This window comes from Pelophylax lessonae (assembly GCF_965119305.1).
Source record: "Pelophylax lessonae genome assembly, chromosome: 1".
NCBI classification, from domain to species: Eukaryota; Metazoa; Chordata; class Amphibia; order Anura; family Ranidae; genus Pelophylax; species Pelophylax lessonae.
The window spans coordinates 740,483,671-740,504,769 of NC_138768.1; the positions used below are offsets into that span (position 1 = coordinate 740,483,671).

The following is a 21,099-nucleotide window of genomic DNA, read 5'->3' on the forward strand; positions in this document are numbered from 1 at the left end:
ATGTTATTTATTGTGTTCATTTTCCCCATTTGTCTTGGTGTTTTTTTTTTTAATGGCAGACCGTGCAAAGTATGTCAAAGCACAGGTTGGTGTAGAAGGAGTTAAAAAGCTATTTGCAGTTTGCATTTATATGTACTATTAAGTCAGGAAGTTATTGTTTCTGTATTGCTGTATTATTATTATTATTGTTATTATTTTATCTGATAATGTTGATATAAATTATACACTGTGCTTGTGTGTGTGTATACAAACTGTATATTAATAATATAGCTACTACTATAAAAGGTAAGTGTTAAATTCCAGCATAGCCATTCATTTAAGACCAGTAGGAGACACTTTTCAATAATAATCCTTATTACTGTGGTACCGTAGTAAATAAGCAACACGACGGTGTGAGAATTTTGTCCTCGTTAGCCACCATTCTCGTTCTTTGCATTCGCCTGTCCCTTTAAGAGATCTGATTTGTATGCTTAGAGTACATAGTCAGCATCCTCTTATACAAGAAGAATGTTCGCCTTTCCTCATGAATAAGCAATGAAAAAAGAAAAATCATGTGTTTGCTGACAAGGAAACGATCCCATTTCTTGCGGGATTAGCAAGCAGCAACAATAAAGTGACCGGGATGTGCATGAGTGTGAAATATCTGTGTTATACATCGATATATCCCATGGCCATGTTTCTTGAAAAAATATTTTAAAAAATTCCGGACCACACGTGAAATAACCTCTTAGCTGGTCAGTAAGTTCCGCCAGATGGATTAGCCTTGGTGATTGGAAGGATTGGGTTAAAATGACATTTCAAGAGCACTTCAGTCCGGTATGTGCACTTGACAGCAAGCAAGACTGGCCCTGATCAAGCAGATCTAACAAATGGGGACAGGAACAAAGAGCTTGTTGTCGAATCCATCTCCATCCCTGAAGCACATCGTTAATCATTAATTAATTAATAGCTGTGTAATTGCACATACTATGGCAAGAAAAGGTGCCACAGAAGCAATGCTTATTCCTCAATTACCACTGTGTGAAGTCTGAATCAACAGCTATTTTTTTGTCACGTGTCCTTCTGTTTACGTTCAGTGATCTGCATTTGAGATATGGTGAGATGTAGACACATGTAGGTGGGAATTGTTTTAATAGTCAAAGCTCAGTAGCACAATTGAGAGCTAATCCAGCACAATGTAGACTCTGCAACGTCAACAGATTAATGTAAGAAGTGGAAGTAAGTAGTACTGCCACCGGCGTTGTGTCATTAGTCATTTAAAAGGAAATGGTATGGAAAGAATACAAAGACTGCAAATGCTGACAAGGTATAGGGGCTATCACGCCGATCCAGTGGCTTCAGTACTTTCTGATGTACAGACCTGGAACAAATAGATCTGCATACTTGTTCCAGGTAAGTGACTCAGAAAGCCAGAGATAGCCAGACAGGTCAGCAAAGGCAGCCTTGCTATACTGGGCACTGTGTAATAGGTCAAAGAGAGAGCCAAACTCTTTAGGAGTCCAAAATCATTATTGTCCAACTGATTACAACAAGCAGGGCAAAGTTTGGCCAATGCGTTTTAGGGGCCACACAATTCTCCTTCATCAGGGCTGGGTACAATGGCAAAATGTTAAGTGGACTCAAAAGTACTCCTAAGCAGACTGATCTGCAGGTAGAGTATGTCATAGACAATAGTCATTCCTGGTGTTCACTGTGGAAGTAGCAAGGGCCCTTTGACGTTGGACAACTAAGAATTTTTCATTTGACACTCTCTTTGACCTATTACATTTGGATGTCTCCACTCAGGTGAATGTCCTCCTCTTGGGAATCCCCCTTTCTTGTGAGTTGCCAAATGCAGACATGTTGGGCTCAAGTAATGACTTTGACTAACGACCTCCACATTCTGATAACCTGTGAAAATCTGTGTCTAGTGCCCCTTTTCCACTACGTCTTGAACCATTACTGGGCACTGTCAATGACTCTTTTCAGCTGAACATGAATATTTTGCTGGATGACTCTACTTTTCATCCCAAAAGGTATCTTTTGCTCATATAGCAAACTGCCTTCCTAGCTAAATCCATACTGCATTCTTTCTTCCTGTCCATTAATCTGTGGTCCCTGGTTCTCTGCCCTGCCCTTTGTGTCCCTCCAGTGAAGGATGGTACAGAACAGAGTCATGAACTGACACATGACTTCAGGTCCCCCAGAAGGACTTTGAAAGCTTTCTGAAGCTGACTGCAATGCCTCATGCAAAACTTGATTTAAGTTATCGCATTGGTTGGTGTGTTAACATGCATTACTTTGCCCAATGCATTACTGCAGACCAAAATTTGTGTATGTGGCATTTATTGCAGGGCTAAGCAAGTGTGCTGAGAGTTAACACATGCATTACCACACAACAGTGTGAAAAGGCTCTGAGAGTAAACAGAATGCACATTCTAGCAATATGTACTGAAATGCTCTAGCTTTTTCACTGACTGATATGCATGCATATCTTCAATCAAGAATGATTAGCTCTTTACAGGACTGCCTTACTCATATTATGCAATAGTTTGTTACCAAACAAATCTTGACTGTTGAGGATTATAAGGCAAAAACTGTCCTAATACCATTAAGAATATACCTTGCCTGCTTATAAACAACCCCACCCCACTCCACCCCATTCCAAAAAGACACTAGAACTTTGTTGAAGGGGCAAGGGCACAGCTTTGTTGATACATGCAAATAAATCCAACAGTCATATCTAACAGACTGAAAACTAACAGTTTACAGCCCAAACTAGTGCCATCCACAAATGCACTGTGCGCATCAGACTTACCATGAATTCAAGGTCTCCCCTAACCATAAATTCAACACAGACATCCCAACGAATCAAAGAACAATGAAGGGATCAGTCAGGAATCGTTTTTTAGCTGGCTAGGTAAAATCCTGTCAATAAAGCTGCGACAGTGTTAATATGGGAAGGGAGAAAGATCCCTGGAGGGTGAAGATGGTCCTTTGGCAGATGTGCATTCAGGTGAGTGTGACCCTGCATGTGTACTGCTGTGAGCTAAACCTTTTTTTTTAAAGAAAAAAAACGCCAATTGTCTGCAACTTCCTTGATACTAAATAACTCTTAATACTACTTCCTACCCACTGCCATGCCCCCAGTAGTCAAGAAGCCCTGTCACTAAAGCTCATGGGCTCCAACATTATCAGTGGTGCTCATGTCTGGTCCTCAAAGCCTACTAACAATGTTTTATCCAGAACCAATTGAGGGAACAGCATCATTATCTGGCACTTGTTACCACTATCCCTTCCTTGGCAGCTGAATCTCTGAAATGAATTTCTTATTATTACTAAAGGAAGTCACTCTTTAGTACCTGGTGTCTCATGCTCATCGGCATTTAAGATGCTAAATGTGCTATACTACAGAAATGAGAGTGGAACAGGGTATATGTGATCACTTGACTTGTATACCTTAGAAAGAAAATTGTTGCCAAACCAGACCACCAGTTCAAAATTTGTTTTTCATTTGGGGGGTGTTGAAAAACCAAAGAAGTCTGAAGAAGTGTACTTATGAGTAGATTTATACTTTAACAATTAGGGTACTTCTGTGGTATAATAATATTCTGGGTTGTTTGGCAGAATAGAGAGTTCACTCTCCCAATGTCAGGTTTTATATTATTTTCGAGTTCTGATGAGCACTACAGCACTTCCCTATTAATCCTCGTTACCGCACCTGCAAAAGCTAAATTGAAGTATATTTTGCAAATAAGAGCAAGCTGAACACATCTCACACAAATGCAACTGCCTATGAATACACAGACAAATTAAATAAAAGGCATGAGCAAATAAAAAGCAATAGCAAAAAAGCCCTTTCCATACCAAGTATGCTCCACAAATATGCTCTCTTTTATTTAGATAAAACATGCAACTCAGTGTTAAGACAAGACAACATTTAGGGATAGGTTTTGGGTAGTAAAGTGTATTTCTTTATTTTTAAATTAATTTTATTTAAATGTTATTCTTCAGCAGACCTAGTGTCAAAGAGATATTTCAGTAATGTTAAGTGTAATGCCTACAGGTATTTATTACCTCTCAAATATCTGTAACAATCATGTCTCCCCCTTTTTCTACAGTAAAGTCAGGACCATCTTTGCTTTGGCATCATCCAGAGTCAGTGTCCACCTTCTGGACTGAGATACTGGCCAAGAGATGACATCAAGTTCAGTATTGTCCTGGCAGTGTACAGCTTGTCCCAAACAATGCTCTCCCCCCCCCCCCCACTCACAAGTTACAGCAGATCCATTGAGTGATCATTAGAAGAAGGAAAACTGAGGAAATGCTTTCCTCCTGCCTGCAGCCAACTAAAGACATTTTGCCTAAAATATGCCCATCCTGGCCCATAGCTCAGGGCCGTCTTACCGAATGGGCAAGCTGGGCAGTTGCCCAGGGGCCTCACCTGCCCAGCGACCCAGCCCCAGCACAGATTCCCGTGTGCATCTTGCCACCGAACTTAGCAGGTGGCAAGTGCCTGTCGGCCCTGCACTACTGTAAGGTCACTTGGTCCGTGGAGGGGGAGCCCACAACTGCAGGAATGCCTCTCCGCCTCCACGGGAGCAGGCAAACACAGGACAGTCGAGTCTGACTCCCGTCCATGTGTGTGTTCACCGGAGCCAGCCACTGAACTTGGAAGCTGTCATTAGCCTTGCACTGCTTTACCAATAAATATCGCCTTATCGATAATTTGCATTTTTAATTCTTGTGGGTGATTGTGTAGGCAGGGCCCCAGTGCACTGCATTGCCCGGGGCCCTTTAATGCTCCTAAGATGGCACTGTCATAGCTCATACCTAGCCACAGTCACTATTGGACCAACGTGAAACACTCTCTAGACCCAATGAATCACATACTGAGCACACTGAGCAGACCTAACTCACGGATCCTGCTCTCTGGTAGGCAGAAAGCAATATAGATTTGCCTGCTGCTCCTCTGATAGGCAGACTGAGCCAAAAACGATACTCTCTTACTAGCACGTACCTAGGGAGGTGCTACATAGAAATAAGGGGCAACTTAGGAAACAGAGACCATAGGTCAATTTGTTTCAGTATAAATCACAGAAATGGGAAACATAAGGGTAATACACAGACACTGAACTTCAAAAGAGCCAATTTCCCTAAACTGCGCTCAATGCTAGACGGTATTAAATGGGATAGAATCCTGGGAACAAAGAACACTGGGGAAAATTGGGGTGCTTTAAGAACATAACTTATAAAGGTATTGGCCAGCTCTTTCCAACAGGGAATAGGTTTAAAGAGCTAAAAAAAATAAAAAAATCTCCAACGTAAAAATGCATATAAAAAACAAAGGAAAAGGCCTTCAAGAAATACAAAGCAGAGGGTTCATTGGCAGCATTCCAGCACTACCAAGAATGCAATAAGAAAATGTAAGAGCACAATCAAGGCAGCTAAGATAGAACATGAAAGGTACATAGCAGGAGAGAGTAAGAAAAACCCCAAGAAATTCTTTAAGTATATAAATAGTAAGAATGTGAGGCCAGAACATTTTGGCCCCAAAAAGGATGATGAAGGGAATCTGGCTATAAAGAACAGAGAAAAGGCAGAGGTTCTAAATAAATTCTTCTCCTCAGTCTTCACAAAAGAATTGGGGGGATACAGTTGCCTAGACTGTTATGTTAAAGTTAATAACACGTCACAAGAAGCACCCTCATGGTTAACAGAAGACAGACTCCGAACTAGACTCGAAAAACTTAACATAAATAAGTCACCGGGACCAGATGGCTTACAACCGAGTATCCTAAGGAGCTCAGCTAGGTGATAGCCAGACCATTGTTCCTAATTTTTAAGGACAGTCTACTCACAGGAATGGTACGAGCTGAGTGGAGAAAAGCCAACGTGGCACCAATACCAAGTTACATCCCTGGGAACTACAGGCCAGTTAGCCTAACATGAATAGTCTGCAAGCTTGTGGAGGGGATGATAAGGGATTATTTACAAGATTTTAGTAATAAAAACTGTATCATTATTAGTAATTGGCATGGATTCATGAAGAATGGTTCTTGCCAGACCAATCTATTAACCTTCTATGAAGATGTGACCTGCCATCTAGATAAAGGAAGGCCTGTAGATGTAGTGTATCTGGACTTCACAAAGGCATTTGATACAGTTCCCCACAAACGTTTACTGTACAAACTAAGGTACGTATGTATGGACCATAGGGTATGTACCTGGACTGAAAACTGGCTTTAGGGGCGAGTCCAGGAGGTGGTCATAAATGGTGGTGATAAATGGGGAGTACTTGGATTGGTGGTGTGTGGAAACTGGGGTCCCCACAGGATATGTCCTGGGACCAATCCTGTTAAATTTTTCATAAACGATCGGAAGGATGGGATGACCAGCACAAGTATTTGAGGACGATACTAAGCTATATAGGGCAATATCTTCTTCACAAGACATGAAAACCTTAGAAGAAGACCTGAACAAAAGAGGGCAACTACATAGCAAATGAGGTTTAATGTTGAAAAGTGTAAGTTAATGCATTTGGGTGCCAGAAATACAAATGCAAATTACTCGCTAGGGGGAGAATCTCTGGGGGGAATCTAAGATGGAAAAGGACCTGGGGGTCCTAGTGGGGCATCTTGTAATTAAGCTCAGCAATGGCACGCAATGCCAAGCATCTAAAAGCAAACCCAACAGAATACTGACATGTATAAAAAAGGGATACTCCAGAGATATAAAAAGGATTACTCCTGAGATAAAACTATTATTCTCCCACTCTACAAGACTCTGATCTCCAGTATGCCGTCCAGTTCTGGGCAACGGTCCTCAGGAAGGATGTGCTGAAACTGGAGAGAGTCCAGAGAAGAGCAACAAAGATAATTAGGGAAATGGAGGACATCAGCTATGAGGAAAGACTACAAGCATTAACTTATTCTCTCTGCAGAAGAGACAGTTGAGAGGGGATATGATATCAATGTACAAATACTGTACTGGGGACCATAGCAATGGGAACAATTGTTTCAGTGAAAGGGAATTTAAAAAGGCACATGGCCATTCACTAAAATTAGAGGAGAAGCAGTTTAACCACTTTACCATCGGAGGATTTTGCTGTCTTACGTCCAGGCCACTTTTTGCGATTCGGCACTGTGCGACTTTACCTGACAATTGCGCAGTCATGCAACGCCGTACCCAAACGAAATTTACGTCCTTTTTTTCCCACAAATAGAGCTTTCTTTTGGTGGTATTTGATCACCGGTGCGATTTTTACTTTTTGCGCTATAAACAAAAAAAGAGCGACAATTTTGAAAAAATAACAATATTTTTCACAATTTTCTATATGAAATCCCCCCCCCCCCCCCAAAAATGTAAAAATCTAAATTTTTTATCATTTTAGGCCAATTTGTTTTCTGCCACTTATTTTTGGTAAAAAAAAATCGTAAAGCGTATTTTGATTTGTTTGTGCAAAAGTTATTGCGTTTACTAACTAAGGGAAAGGTTTCTGTCATTTTTGGTGTTTTTTTTTAACGAGTAATGGCGGCGATCTGTGATTTTTTTTTTTTGCGGGACTGCGACATTGCGGCGGACAGATCGGACCCTTGACTGACATTATTGACACTTTTGGGGGTACCAGTGACATTACTACAGTAATCAGTGCTATACATATGCACTGTTACTGTAAAAATGACACTGGTATGGAAGGGGTTCATTTTTATTGGAGATCAAGGGGTTAATGTATGCCTGGTGCTTACTAACGTGTGTGGGGGGAGGCGACTGGGTGACACAGGGACAGATCGCAGGTTCAGCTATGCTGAACCCTGCAATCTGACCCTGTCTGTCACTTAGGAGATCCGCCCGCTTTGTTTACACAAGCGGGCGGATCTCCAGACTTGATTCCCCGACGATCGGGGAAGAGCGGCGGTGATCACCGCCGCTCCTCCCCTGGCCCGACTCCCGCTGTAACTGAATACAACAGGAGCGAGCCTCCGGCGGGGCGCGCGTGCCGCCCACAAGGGGAAGAGTCCAGCGAGGTAGGTCTATGTCGCTGGACAGGAACGAGCCACTTTGCCGCAGTACAGTCAATGTGACTGGTCGGCAAGTGGTTAAACTTAAACTGAGTAAAGGGTTCTTTACTCTCAGAGAGGTAAGGATGTGGAATTTTCTTCCACACGCAGTAGTATCAGCAGGGAGCATTGATTAGTTTAAAAAAACTATTAGATGTGCACCTTAATGACCACAACATACAGGGGTATACGATGCCCTGGTAACTGTAAACGCACACACGCACATCATAGGTTGAACTTGATGGACTGGTGTCTTTTTTTCAACCTCACTAACTATGTAACTATAAAATAAAAATATTTTAAAGCATCAGTACAGAAATAACAATAAAATTCAGTAGGAAGTAGGAATCAAGTAGGAAGGAAAACACAAATTCAAAGAACTCTAAAATAAGAAAAACTTAATTAACCTAAATATTTCCCTATTGCAACCTAGTGGTGCCTGTTGGAACCTGTGTTAGAATTAAAATGATCCCCTGTGGAGCCCCTTGTATTTAATATCTAAACTGTAAATGGTTCTTTGCCTGTATCGGGATTGGTTCTAAGCCCCTGTTCTGTTAAACTTTCGAATTTCAGAGCCTGTTCTGCTGACTATAGTTCTGCCATTTATCAGTTGAATGAAAGAGGTGTTCCTTTGTGGGCAGGGATTAATCACAACTTGAGTAGAAGCCAAGGACCCAGGCATAGCCTGAGTTTAGGATCCTCTCTGCAGAACTTATTTGATTAACATCAAAGGTATTTCACTTTTGATCATTATAAAAACTCATACCAAGCCAGGTTAGGCTCACTTTAGGTTTGTACGTGGTAATGTCCTGAATATGTGTTTTTTGGAAAAATGTATGTTCTTTAGAAAATGACCTAATTACATTGGGATTGATTTACTAAAGGCAAATAGACTGTACACTTGGCAAGTTCAGTTGCTGCAGAACTTTGTAAATGAGGGAAAGCCCTGCTGACTTCCATCATCCAATTATGTGCAAGCATGATTATTTTTCTTGCATGTGATTGGGTATTCATTGTAATCATTTACTAAGCTCTGGAGTAATGCACTTGCATAGTGCACAGTCTATTTGCCATTAGTAAATCAAAACCATTGCTGTGTGGCTTGTTTGCTTCTTTTACTTTTTTCCAGAATGATTTTGCATTCTATTACTGTGCAGGCAGACATTCATCACAAACCTGATGTATCTATATCTCTGTGAAAAATTGCTTTCTATACCCTATAGAAACTCATCAGATATGAAAGTTCTGGCAAGAGTCTTTTTCAGGTTTCACTCCGCATCTGTGCAAGAACCTCTTAGCAAGCAAACCTAATTACCTTTTTGTAGGAAAGTAATCCCAGCTGTTAGTGTCATGGTAAATAAACCTCAATTGCGCAACAGTGTACGGTTTGTAATTACTTGGCTAGGCTTGTTACCATCTTTGTAGATATATGGAATTATAGTTTTCATAAATAAAGTGCCACAGAAGGGAATATATTAAAGCTATTTGTACAGTTTTTGTAAGTTTTTAGCATATTTAAGTGCACCTGCAATGAGAGAAGTAGTTAGGATGCTATCGGTGGTCTCTTCCTGAAAATGTTTCTTGCTTGGCTGTGTCTGGCTTCAAGTCCCTGTACATGCATGCTGTAGATAAGTATCAAGAATAAGAAAGACTTAGAATTCCTTAGCTCTATATTTGTCTCAGGTCATCCATTCCTCCCAAATGGGACTGTTGGTATATTTTCATTTGATCGGCACTTGCAGTCAATTGGCTGCAGCACTGATTACTGTACCCCGGAAGCAGAGGAATCCCGCTGTCACAATACAGTAGCGCAGAGGGGGGATTACCCATCCATCTCAAATGTGTGACTGGGGGATTGAGTTCAGTTTTTTTGATCAGCCAGCTGGGGTCGTTGTGTTTGGAATACTGCCCTGCGGGCCAGTCTCTGAAGGGAGGGGATCATGCACTGCTTCAGTATGTCACAGTACACATTGGCATTCATGGTTCCCTCAATGAACTGTAGCTCCCCAGTGCTGGCAGCACTCATGCAGCCCCAGACCATGACACTCCTACAACCATGCTTGACTGTAGGCAATACACACTTGTCATTTTGCTCCTCACCTGGTTGCTGCCATACACGCTTGACACCATCTGAACTCAATAAGTTTATCTTGGTCTCAACTGTTTTCTCCTGCTGGCTGACCCTCCTGTTTAGTATACAGACTTCAAGTGACCCTCATTTCTTTATCCAACTCATTCATCTGTTTTTCCATTCTATTTCTAATCTTTCCACCCTGTAACATACACTGTCTACCTTTCTTTCTCACTGTTGTGTCCACTCTCCATAAATTCTCTTTCCTTCACCCCACTTCCCCACCCTGAAGCTTTTTTTTATATCACCCTCACTCCTGCCCTCTTCTTATTACTGCACTCATTGCCTCCTGCTAATTCTGAACCTACATGCAAAGAAAACCATGAGAGCACTGGGGCACGTCCCTTCATATAAATCACACTCCCAAACTACAGCTCTTGTGGGATGCTCATGGTATGCAGGGGTCAGGACCTACCAAAGTGGTCCAAGGAAGAAAAACCAGGGAATCAGGGACAGGGTCATGTTCAGCAAAGGCTCATTGATGCACGTAGGGAGCAAAGACTGGCCAGCATAGTCCAATCCAATAGAAGAGCTACTATAGCTGAAACTGCTGAAAATGTTAATGTTGGTTGCGGTCAAAAGGTGTCAGAACACACAGTACGTCCCAGTTTGTTGTGTGTGGGTCAGGGTGCCCATGCTAACCCATGTCCACAGCCAAAAGTACCTACAATGGGGACATAAACATTAGAACTGGACCACAGAGCCATGGAAAAAGGTGGCCTGGTCTGATGAATTATGTTTTCTTTTACATCATTTGAATGGCCAGGTGCATGTGCATCGCTTACCTGGGGAACTGAGACAGCACAAGTATGCACTATGGGTAGAAGGCAAACCAGTGGAGGCAGTGTGACTAACAGAACTTAAAGGGTCTGCTACTGGTGGCTTGGTGCCAGATTCCACAGCATACCTTCAGAAGTCTAGTGGAATCTATGCCTCGATGGGTCAGTGCTAGAGGCAAAAGGGGACCTACTCAATTGATGATCATAATGTTTTGGGGGTGATCATAAATTTATGGCTGATGGGTGAAAATCCCTTAAACCTGGGCCTCCATCATTAAATTTTTACTAACACACCCAGCGCCCCCCATCCTCTGGCATCAGCCACAATCCACAATGCCTTCTATTCCTCTTCCTCTTCCCAGAATCAGCCTCTTTTCAATAATTTCAACAACTCAATAACATTTTTATAATAATTATATTATAGACCATAAGGTTTGTTTAGAAAAGTGGTTATAGGGGCGCGTTCAAAGGGAGGTGATAAGTAACGTGTAATCAGGTCTGGAGTAAGGTTCTGTCTTGGGACCTATTCTGTTTAACTTATTCATAAATGATATAGAGGATGGGATACATAGCTCAATCTAAGTTTTTGCGGACGACACAAAAATAAGCTGGGCAATAACTTCACATCAGAATATAGAAATCTTACAGAAAGACCTGAACAAAATAATGGATTGGGCAGCTACATGGCAAATGAGGTTTAATGTGGAGAAATTATTATTATTATTATTATTATTATTCAGCGCTTTACAATATAAAAGGGAGACAATAAAGTTACAATACAATAAAATACAGTAGGATTAAGAGGGTCCTGCTCAGAAGAGCTTACAATCTAAATGTAAAGAAATGTAAAGTAATACACTTGGGGGCTAAAAAAACTTAAATGCAAACTACTCACTAGAGGGGGAAACCCTGGGGGAATCAAGGATTAGGAAAGACCTGGGGTCCTAGTAGAAGACAGACTGAACAATAGCATGCAATATCAAGCTGGTCATATACACCAGAGATAAAACTATAATCCTGCCACTTAATAAAACACTGGTCCAGGCACATCTGGAGTATTCTGTCCAGTTCTGGTCCCCAATCCTCAGAAGGGATATGCTGGAGTCCGAGATAGTCCAAAAAAGGGAAAAGAAACTAATTAGGGGATTGGAGGACCTCAATTACGGGGAGCGACTACAAGTACTAAACTTATTTTCACTGAAGAGGAGACACCTGAGAGGAGATATGATAGCGATTTACAAATACCTCAATTGTGATTCCAGCAAAGGAAAAAACTATTCAGTCTCAGGGAGTGTAAGAGGACACAGGGGCCACACAATGAGATCGGTGGAGAAGCGGTTTAATCTTTAGCTGCATAGGGGGTTTTTCACTATCAGGGCGGTAAGAATGTGGAACTCTCTTCTGCAATTGGTGGTATCAGCGGGGAGTATGGATGCTTTTAATAAACTCTTGGATGTGCATCTCAAAGATCACAATATACAGGGATATGGGAAATGATTATCGTCACTGACACACACACCTACACAGGTTGAACTTAATTAACTGTTGTCTTTATTCAACCTTAACTACTATGTTATTATATTTTATTTGCAGTATTTGTATCCAAAATAGTTGAATGCACTATTCACCTCTTTCCCCATAATAAAATACTGCTAAATCGTATTATCTCTCACAGTCATCTGACTTATAGAATAGTCATGAGTTCAAATACAACATATAAATCGGGGGAGATGTAGTAAAACAAGAGTTCATACAGGGTAATTATCAATCACCTTAAACAAGGGGGAGAAGGATGACAAGAAGAATAAAAATAGGTCACCAAGAATAAATAAGTAGACCTTTCCCACTGGGGAAGTAATAAAGTTCCCATTCATAGCAATGATAAAAAACATAAAAAGTGTATGATTGTAATTGGTTGATGTTAATCGAAGGACATTTTTAAGAATTTGTACAGATATAAGAAAGAGTAAAATCCCATGTTTCCACTGGACCAGCTACAGAAAAAAAAAAATTAAAATTATAATAATATGATATAATAATAACACTAATATTAGGAATTTGTATTATAATGAATTAATATAAACTTATATTTATAATTATTTAATACTATTATTTTTTCCTACCATAAAAATAAAAACCGAAAGCTATTTTTTGTATTGATTTACAGCAAAACATAACCAATTCTCCTCCTGGGAAATGTGAAGTTTACTCTTCCAGCACTCTTCACCAACCTATTGGCCTGATCACACTTTGTAACTAGCAGCGAGGAAAACAGAACAGTAAGGGGTGGGCTGCGTAGCAACCAAGAAATGACCCGGCTTTGTGCTCTAACTGTGTATGCAGTTGCCATCACTTTTCTTAGACTAGACTGGTTGAAAACAAATCTGCAATTTCTTCTCTCGGCAGTCCTTCAGCAAGGTGATAATTGCATATGTCTGACATACAAGCAGTTGGTAAACAGAAAGCCTTGAATCGTTATATTAACTGCTTGCCGACTGCCTAATGACGATTTACGTCGGCAGTCAGCCCCTCACAGGCAAAGCGACGTAGGTCTACGTCGCTAGCCTGTGAGGCTCTGGGGAGCGAGCCCGCGCAGCCGGATGCGCGCTCCCGCTCGGTCACGGACCCCCCCGTGCGCGTGCCCGGCGGACCCAATGTCCGCCGGGCACTCGCGATCATCCATTACACCAGGAGAAAGGCAGGCGGCTAATGTAAACAAAGCTGACCTGTCATTCTCCCCTGTGTAAGAATAGTGATCATACGGTTCTGCTATGTAGGACCGTTGATCACTGTTCTTACACACACAGCCACAACCAATCACAGTTAGAATCACGCCCCTAGGGACACACTTAACCCCTCCCTCTCAAAAAAAGTTAACCCCTTCACTGCCAGTGTCATTTCTACAGTAACAGTGCATATGTATAGCACTGATTACTGTAGTAATGTCTTTGGTAACCCCAAAAGTGTCAAAAATGTCAGTCAAGGGTCTGATCTGTCCGCCACAATGTTGCAGTCCCGCAAAAAAAATTGCAGATCGCCGCCATTACGCGTTAAAAAAAACAACAAAAATGACAAAAATCTTCCCCTTAGTTGGTAAACGCAATAACTTTTGCGCAAACAAATCAAAATACGCTTTTTGCGATTTTTTTTTACCAAAAATATGTAGCATAAAACAAATTGGCCTAAAATGCTAAAAAGTTTTGATTTTTACATTTTTTTGGGGAATTTCATATAAAAAAAATGTGAAAAATATTGTTATTTTTGCAAAATTGACAATCTTTTTTTGTTTATAGCGCATGATCAAAAAATTGCACAGGTGATCAAATACCACCAAAAGAAAGCTCTGTTTGTGGGAAAAAAAGGATGTCAAATTTGTTTAGATACAGCGTCGCATGACCACGCAATTGTCCGTTAAATTCACGCAGTGCCGAATCGCAAAATAGACCCTGGTCAGGAAGGGGGTAAAATCTTCCGGGGTGTAAGTGGTTAAATAACATCTAGAAAAAAAAATGAACAGTAACTTAAAAGTTAAATAAAAATTGCTTTCAGGTACACACTTATGTATAATGTATGTTCCTACCCTCAGGACAACTGGAAGTCAATTTAAATGCCTGTGATGAGACAGTACAGACTTATAAGGCACAGTCTGTCATACATTGAGAGATGTTCTTGTATCCCCTCTAGTGGTTTTCCATATCTCAACTATAAAGACATTTTCTCATCACACTTATCTCTAGGTATAATATTTCATTTTCTGTACAGACTGTCAGGTTACTCACATAGATTGTGTTAGGTGAAATCTGCACCTTGTTGCTAAAACTTTTATTAAGTGTTCCTTAACCACTTCAATACCAGACACTCTAACCCCCTTCCTGCTCAGGCCAACTTTCAGATTTCAGTGCTGTCATATTTTTAACCACTTGCCACCCGCCCGCCATCAAATGACGGTGGGACGGTGCGGCCATTGTTCTGGGAAGACGTCATATGACGTGAACCCAGAAAAGCAGGGCAGGCGCGTGATCGTGTGCGCGCCGCCCTGCACTGCCGGTGTCGGGACACCCCCCGTCACCGGCAGGGGGGAAACAGCCAATGGGCATGGCTGTTTCCCACGTGATCGGCTGTGTTCCAATGACACAGCCGATCACAATACAGGAGCCCGGAAGATGACCGCGCATGTGCAATCGGGAGCGCACAGCGCGGTCATGTCGGTGGCGCTGTGTTCCGTAGGAACACAGCTGTCACCAGCAGTAGTAAACAGTCACTGACAGTGACTGTTTACTAAGTGATCGGCTGTGAATCCATTCACAGCCGATCACAAAATGTAAACAAAGAGCAGTAACTCACTGTTACTAGCTCTTCTCCCCTCACACAGTTTCCAGTGTGAGGAGAGCAGTGCTAGAAATAGTGAGTTACTGCTCTGTGTACCTGTCAAATGTAAAATCACACCAATAAAGGTCCCCACACAGTCCTCACCCCCCCCCCCCAATTGCACCTGTCACCCGACAGTCACCTCATTAGTGCCCAGAAATTGACACCCATAAGGCTACATTCACATGTGAGCGTAGCGACCGCGGGCAGAATCACAGCGATTCTGCCCGCAATCCGGAAACCATTGCAAAATGCGGGACGCCTGTGCGTTGCCCGTGATTTGCAATAGCACTCCAAACGCTGTGCGATGCCGCGATTTCCACCTGCCAAATCGCGGTAACATCGCGCAAACAACGCATGACGCTCAAAAAAGGTACAAGAGCTTCTTTGGGGCGTCATGCATTGTTTGCGTGATGTTACCTCGATTCGGCAGGCGGAAATCGCAGCAACATCGCACAGCGTTTGGGGTGCTATTGCAAATCACGGGCAACGCACAGGCGACCCGCGATTTGCAATGATTTCCGGATCGCGGGCAGAATCGCTGTGATTCTGCCCGCGATCGCTACGTGCACATGTGGACATAGCCTAAAGTTCACCAGTCACCAGAGACATCAGTACTGCCGTGCACCATCGCCCGTCACCTGTCACCCATCAGTGACCATCGCCCGTCACCTGTCACCCCATCAATCACCGTCACCTGTCACCCCATCAGTCATCGTCATCTGTCACCCTATCAATCATCGTCACTTGTCACCCCATCAGTGATCGTCACTTGTCACCCCATCAATCATCGTCACTTGTCACCCCGTCAGTGATTGTCATCTGTCACCCCATCAATCATCGTCACTTGTCACCTCATTAATCATCATCACCTGTCACCTCATCAATCATCGTCACCTGTCACCCCATCAGTCATCGTCACCCCATCAGTCATCGTCACCTGTTTGCCATATACATGCAATCACTTACCGACCGCCTAACGACTATATGCGTCGGTCATTAAAAGCTAAATACTGGGGTTATGGCAGCATATAGCTGCCATAACCCCGGTATTTTTTTAAACGGCGGGCGGTCGGCTTTCAGATAAGGGTGGTCCCAGTGGTGGATTCGCCGCGGAATTACCCTTACGGTGCAGGGGAACAGGTGCCCCCCCCCCTCCTGCCGCGTCCCAGACGTTTTCCCAGCTTACCGGACCCGCCGGCAGCGGGGAAAACTATCCGTCCCGGATCCTCAGAGACAGGAAGTCGAGTGAGGGCAAGATGGCCCTCACTCGACTCTATGGTCTTGGAGGACCGGAGCTACGTCAAAAGACGTTGCCTAGCAACCGGTTTAAAGGGCCGCTTTTTTTTTTTTTTTTTTTTTTCCTTTTTCAACAATTTTTTTTTTTTTCTTTTTTAGTGTAGTTGTGAGGTGTGAGGTCTTTTTGACCCCAGATCTCACAATAAAGAGGACCTGTCATGCCTATTTCTATGGATGTTTACATTACTTGTAATAGGAATAAAAATGATCAAAACATTTTTTTTTAAACTGTGTAAAAATAAAAAAATAATAAATAAAATAAATAGGAAAAAAAAATTAAAGCGCCCTGTCCCCGTTAGCTCGCACGCAGAAGCAAACGCATACGCAAGTCTCGCCCACATATGTAAACGGTGTTCAAACCATACATGTGAGGTATCTCAGCGATCGTTAGAGCGAGAGAAATAATCTGAGCCCTAGACCTCCTCTGTAACTCTAAGCTGGTAACCTGCAGAAATGTTTAAATTGTTGCCTATGGGGATTTTTAAGTACCAATGTTTGGCGCCATTCTGTGAGCATGCGCAATTTTGAAGCATGACATGTTGGGTATCTAATTACTCGGCGTAACATTATCTTTCACATTATGGAAAAAAATTGGGCTAAATTTACTGTTTTCTTATTTTTTAGTTCAAAAAAGTGAATTTTTTTCAAAAAAATTGCATTTGGAAGACTGCTGCCCAAATATAGTGTGATAAAAAATATTGCAACGATCTCCAATTTATTCTCTAGGGTCTCTGCTAAAAAAAATATATAATGTTTGGGGGTTCTAAGTAGTTTTCTAGCAAAAAAAATGATTTTAGCTTGTAAACACCAAGTGTCAAAAATAGGCCCAGTCTTAAAGTGGATAAATGGACAACTTTGTGAAAAGTGCTACTTGGATGTTGGGCCTCTGTATGTGGCAAAGCTGTGAAAAAGTGTTACACATGTGGTATCGCCATACTCAGGAGGAATAGCAGAATGTATTTAGGGGTGCAATTTTTGCTATGTACATGCTATGTGTTAGAAATATTGCATAAATGGACAGCTTTGTGTAAAAAATATGTGTTTTCATTTTCTTTCCACATTTTCCAAAAACAATGACATTCAAAAGACTCATTATGCCTCAAAAATTATAGGTTGGGCTGTTTGCTTTCCAAAATGGGGTCATTTTATGGGGGTTTCCATTGTCCTGGTGCTCCAGGGCCTTCAAAAGTGCGATAGGTTGTCAGGAAATTATATGTGTAATTTCTGCTCCTAGAATGCCGGACGGTGCTACTTGGACGTTAAGCCTCTGTATGTGGCCAGGCTGTGAAAAAGTCTCACACATGTATCAGGTATCACACAGGTATCGCCATACTCAGGACGAGTAGTAGAATGTGTTTTGGGGTGTAGTTGCAAGTATACATATGCTGTGTGAGAGAAATAACCTGTTAATACGTCAATTTGTAAAAAAAAAAAAAATCTTAATTTTGCAAAAAGTTTTGGGAAAAAATTACAACTTCAAAAAACTCACCATGCCCCTTATTAAATACCTTGGAATGTCTACTTTCCAAAAAGGGGTCATTTGGGGGGTATTTGTACTTTCCTGACTTTTTAGTGTCTCAAGAAATGAGATAGGCCTTCAGTACATCAGGTGTGGTGAAGTGTGATCAATTTTCAATGATTAGCACCATAACTTGTGGACTCTATAACTTTCACAAAGACCAAATAATATACACTTTTTGGGTTATTTTTATCAAAGATAGGTAGCAGTTTAAATTTTGGCCAAAATTTGTGAAGAAAAATAACTCATTTGCTAAATTTTATGACAGAAACAAAGAAAAATGTGTTTTTATTTATAGCACAAAAAATAAAAACCCAGTAGTGATTAAATACCATCAAAAGAAAGCTCTATTTGTGTGAAAAAAAGGACACAAATTTTTTATGGGTACAGTGTTGCATGACTGAGTAATTGTCATTCAAATTGTGAGAGCGCTGAAAGCTGAAAATCAGTCTGGGCAGGAAGGGGGTGAAAGTGCACTGTAGGCAAGTGGTTAATGATAATTGCGCAGTCATGCAACACTATACTTAAAGTGGTCATAAACCCCATTCATGAAATCTGACCTGGGCACATCTATCTGTAGCAAAGGCCTGCTCTGGGGGTGTGCCAGGTGTGCCTGGGCACACCCTAATTACTATGTGCGGTGCTGATTCCCCATCCTGGCCTGGCTTCCCCCCTCCCCCGTGTTGTGCCCCCCCCTGCAGTGCTGTCGGCTTCCTTTCTCTCCTCTCCCCCAGACTGCTGTGGGGATGTTTCAGAATGGAGAACGGGGGAAGGAGCTAGTAAATATGTCATTTACCAGTTCCTTCCTTTTATAAATGAACACAGTGAATACACTCATTTACTGTGTTCATTCATAACTGAAGCATAGTAAACTGTGTGTACTATGCTTCAGTTTGTGAATGCACAGGAAGCCGCTCAGCACAGAGAGCTTCCTATTCATTCACTGTCCCATGCAGCTGAGGCTGCAGAGAAAGGAATGTGTGTTTAAGCTTTGGGGTGCACACCCTAATGCAATAGGCTGCGCACATCTATGATCTGTAGTGTTCATTTCTCTCTCCGGAGCTCTGAGTGCCATGTCTTTCTGCTACTCAGTTCCTCTGTTATCAGCACAGTCACTTCTGACAAGTTTCCCCGACACACAAGATAAAAGCAGCTAGAAATTTGTGTCTAGGAGGGAACTTAGAGAGCAGAGAGCTTGTCTATTCACAGTACAGCTCTGCATGAAACTTTAGAGGGGGGGGGTATGCCTTTCCTCCAATCAGCTCTCACACAGTGTATGTACAGACTCCACACCCACCCCTATGTGCTGCTGAAGAAAGATTTTCAACACAATGTGCACTTTCCAAAGAGTGTAGAAAGGAAAAGACTGCAGATATACATGTACAACTTATGTAGGGAGATTTGTTTTGGAGGCTGTTCAATTCATAGGGTACAGAAGAGGGTTTATTACAACCATTTTAAATGAATTTTATTTTATTTATTTTTTTATTTTTGGAGACAAAGCGCTTTTTTTGGTAGTATTTAATGACCACTGTTGTTTTTTTTTTTTTTTTTTTTTTAGCTAAATAAATGAAAAAAGACCAAAAATGTTTGAGAAGAATAGTTCTTAGTTACTGCTATAAAGTTTTGCAAATAAGTAATTTTTCTTCTTCACTGATGGGTGCTGATGAGGCTGCAATGATGGGCACTGATGAGGCTCCACTGATGGGCACTGATGAGGTGGCACTGATGAGGTGGCACTGATAACTCTCCACTGATGGGCACTGATGAGGTGGCACTGATGAGGCTCCACTGATGGGGACTGATGAGGTGGCACTGATGACTCTCCACTGATGGGCACTGATGAGGTGGCACTGATGACTCTCCACTGATGGGCACTGATGAGGTGGCACTGATGACTCTCCACTGATGGGCACTGATGAGGTGGCACTGATGAGGCTCCACTGATGGGGACTGATGAGGCAGCACTGATAAGCTGCACTGATGGGTGCTGATAAGCTGCACTGGTGGGTACTCATGGGGCTGCATTGACAATGATGGCTCTGTGTGTCAGTGTAAATAACATACTCACTGTGCCCCTCACAGATTGGCTCTCCTCTCCTCACATGTTGTCTCTCTGTTAGGAAAGGAGAGCCTATAAAGGGCAAAGGTTACGATTCAGTCTGTTCACATCTGTGACTGGACACTTTGACCCTTTACCCCAATCTGTCATCTGCTGTGTCCAAGGCACACAGTGCTTGCCCCAACAAGTGCGTGGGAGCCGTGCACACGGGTGGACATCCAGGGACGCCCTCACAGAACCAGAAAGCCGGGCTATAGCTACATATCGGCTATAGCGTGGGCACCAAGTGGTTAAAGCTGCCCATAAATGAATAGATTTTCAAATGAATGTGCTTTAAAAAATTAGCATGAAAATTTGTTGGAAAGATTTTGTTTTCTTTTGACATTTGATTTTGGTATGAATGGACTTTATGGAACAAAAGTAACATACACTGTTCGAAATACATTTGATAAAAAAAAAAATGTATTGTAAAAATAATTTTCTCGTCACCGCGGTCGATGTGAATGTCAATTTGACCAAGTATTTATTAGCATAACAAAAACCTTTTTTTGGAACATTCTTTTATAAGAATTTTCAAATTCTACCCATCTATTGCAAGTTTAGGGTCCATTCACACTAGCACGACTTGTCAGGCGACTTGGTCGCCTGACAAGTCGCGGTGGGTCGCTCGCCATTGAAAAGTACAGGACCCGTTCTAATAGGAGCGACACAAGTCGCTCCGACTTAGAAAAAGGGTCCTGTACTACTTTGGGGCGACCTGGAGTCGATTTGCATTGACTTCAATTATATGAAGTCCATGCAAGTCGCGCCGAGGTCGCGGTGCACGCTGTGCACCGCGACTTCACAGGTCACCCCACCAAGTCATGTCGCCGCAGTCTGAACGGGGTCTTAAAAGTGATTGT

General features: G+C 42.1%; 1 protein-coding gene across 3 annotated transcripts in view; it reads left to right on the forward strand.

Annotated features, from left to right (window-relative positions):
- Window positions 1-21,099, forward strand: part of LNX1 (ligand of numb-protein X 1) — a 282,665-nt gene that overhangs the window by 63,282 nt on the left and 198,284 nt on the right. The gene's annotated exons all lie outside the window — the stretch shown is intronic.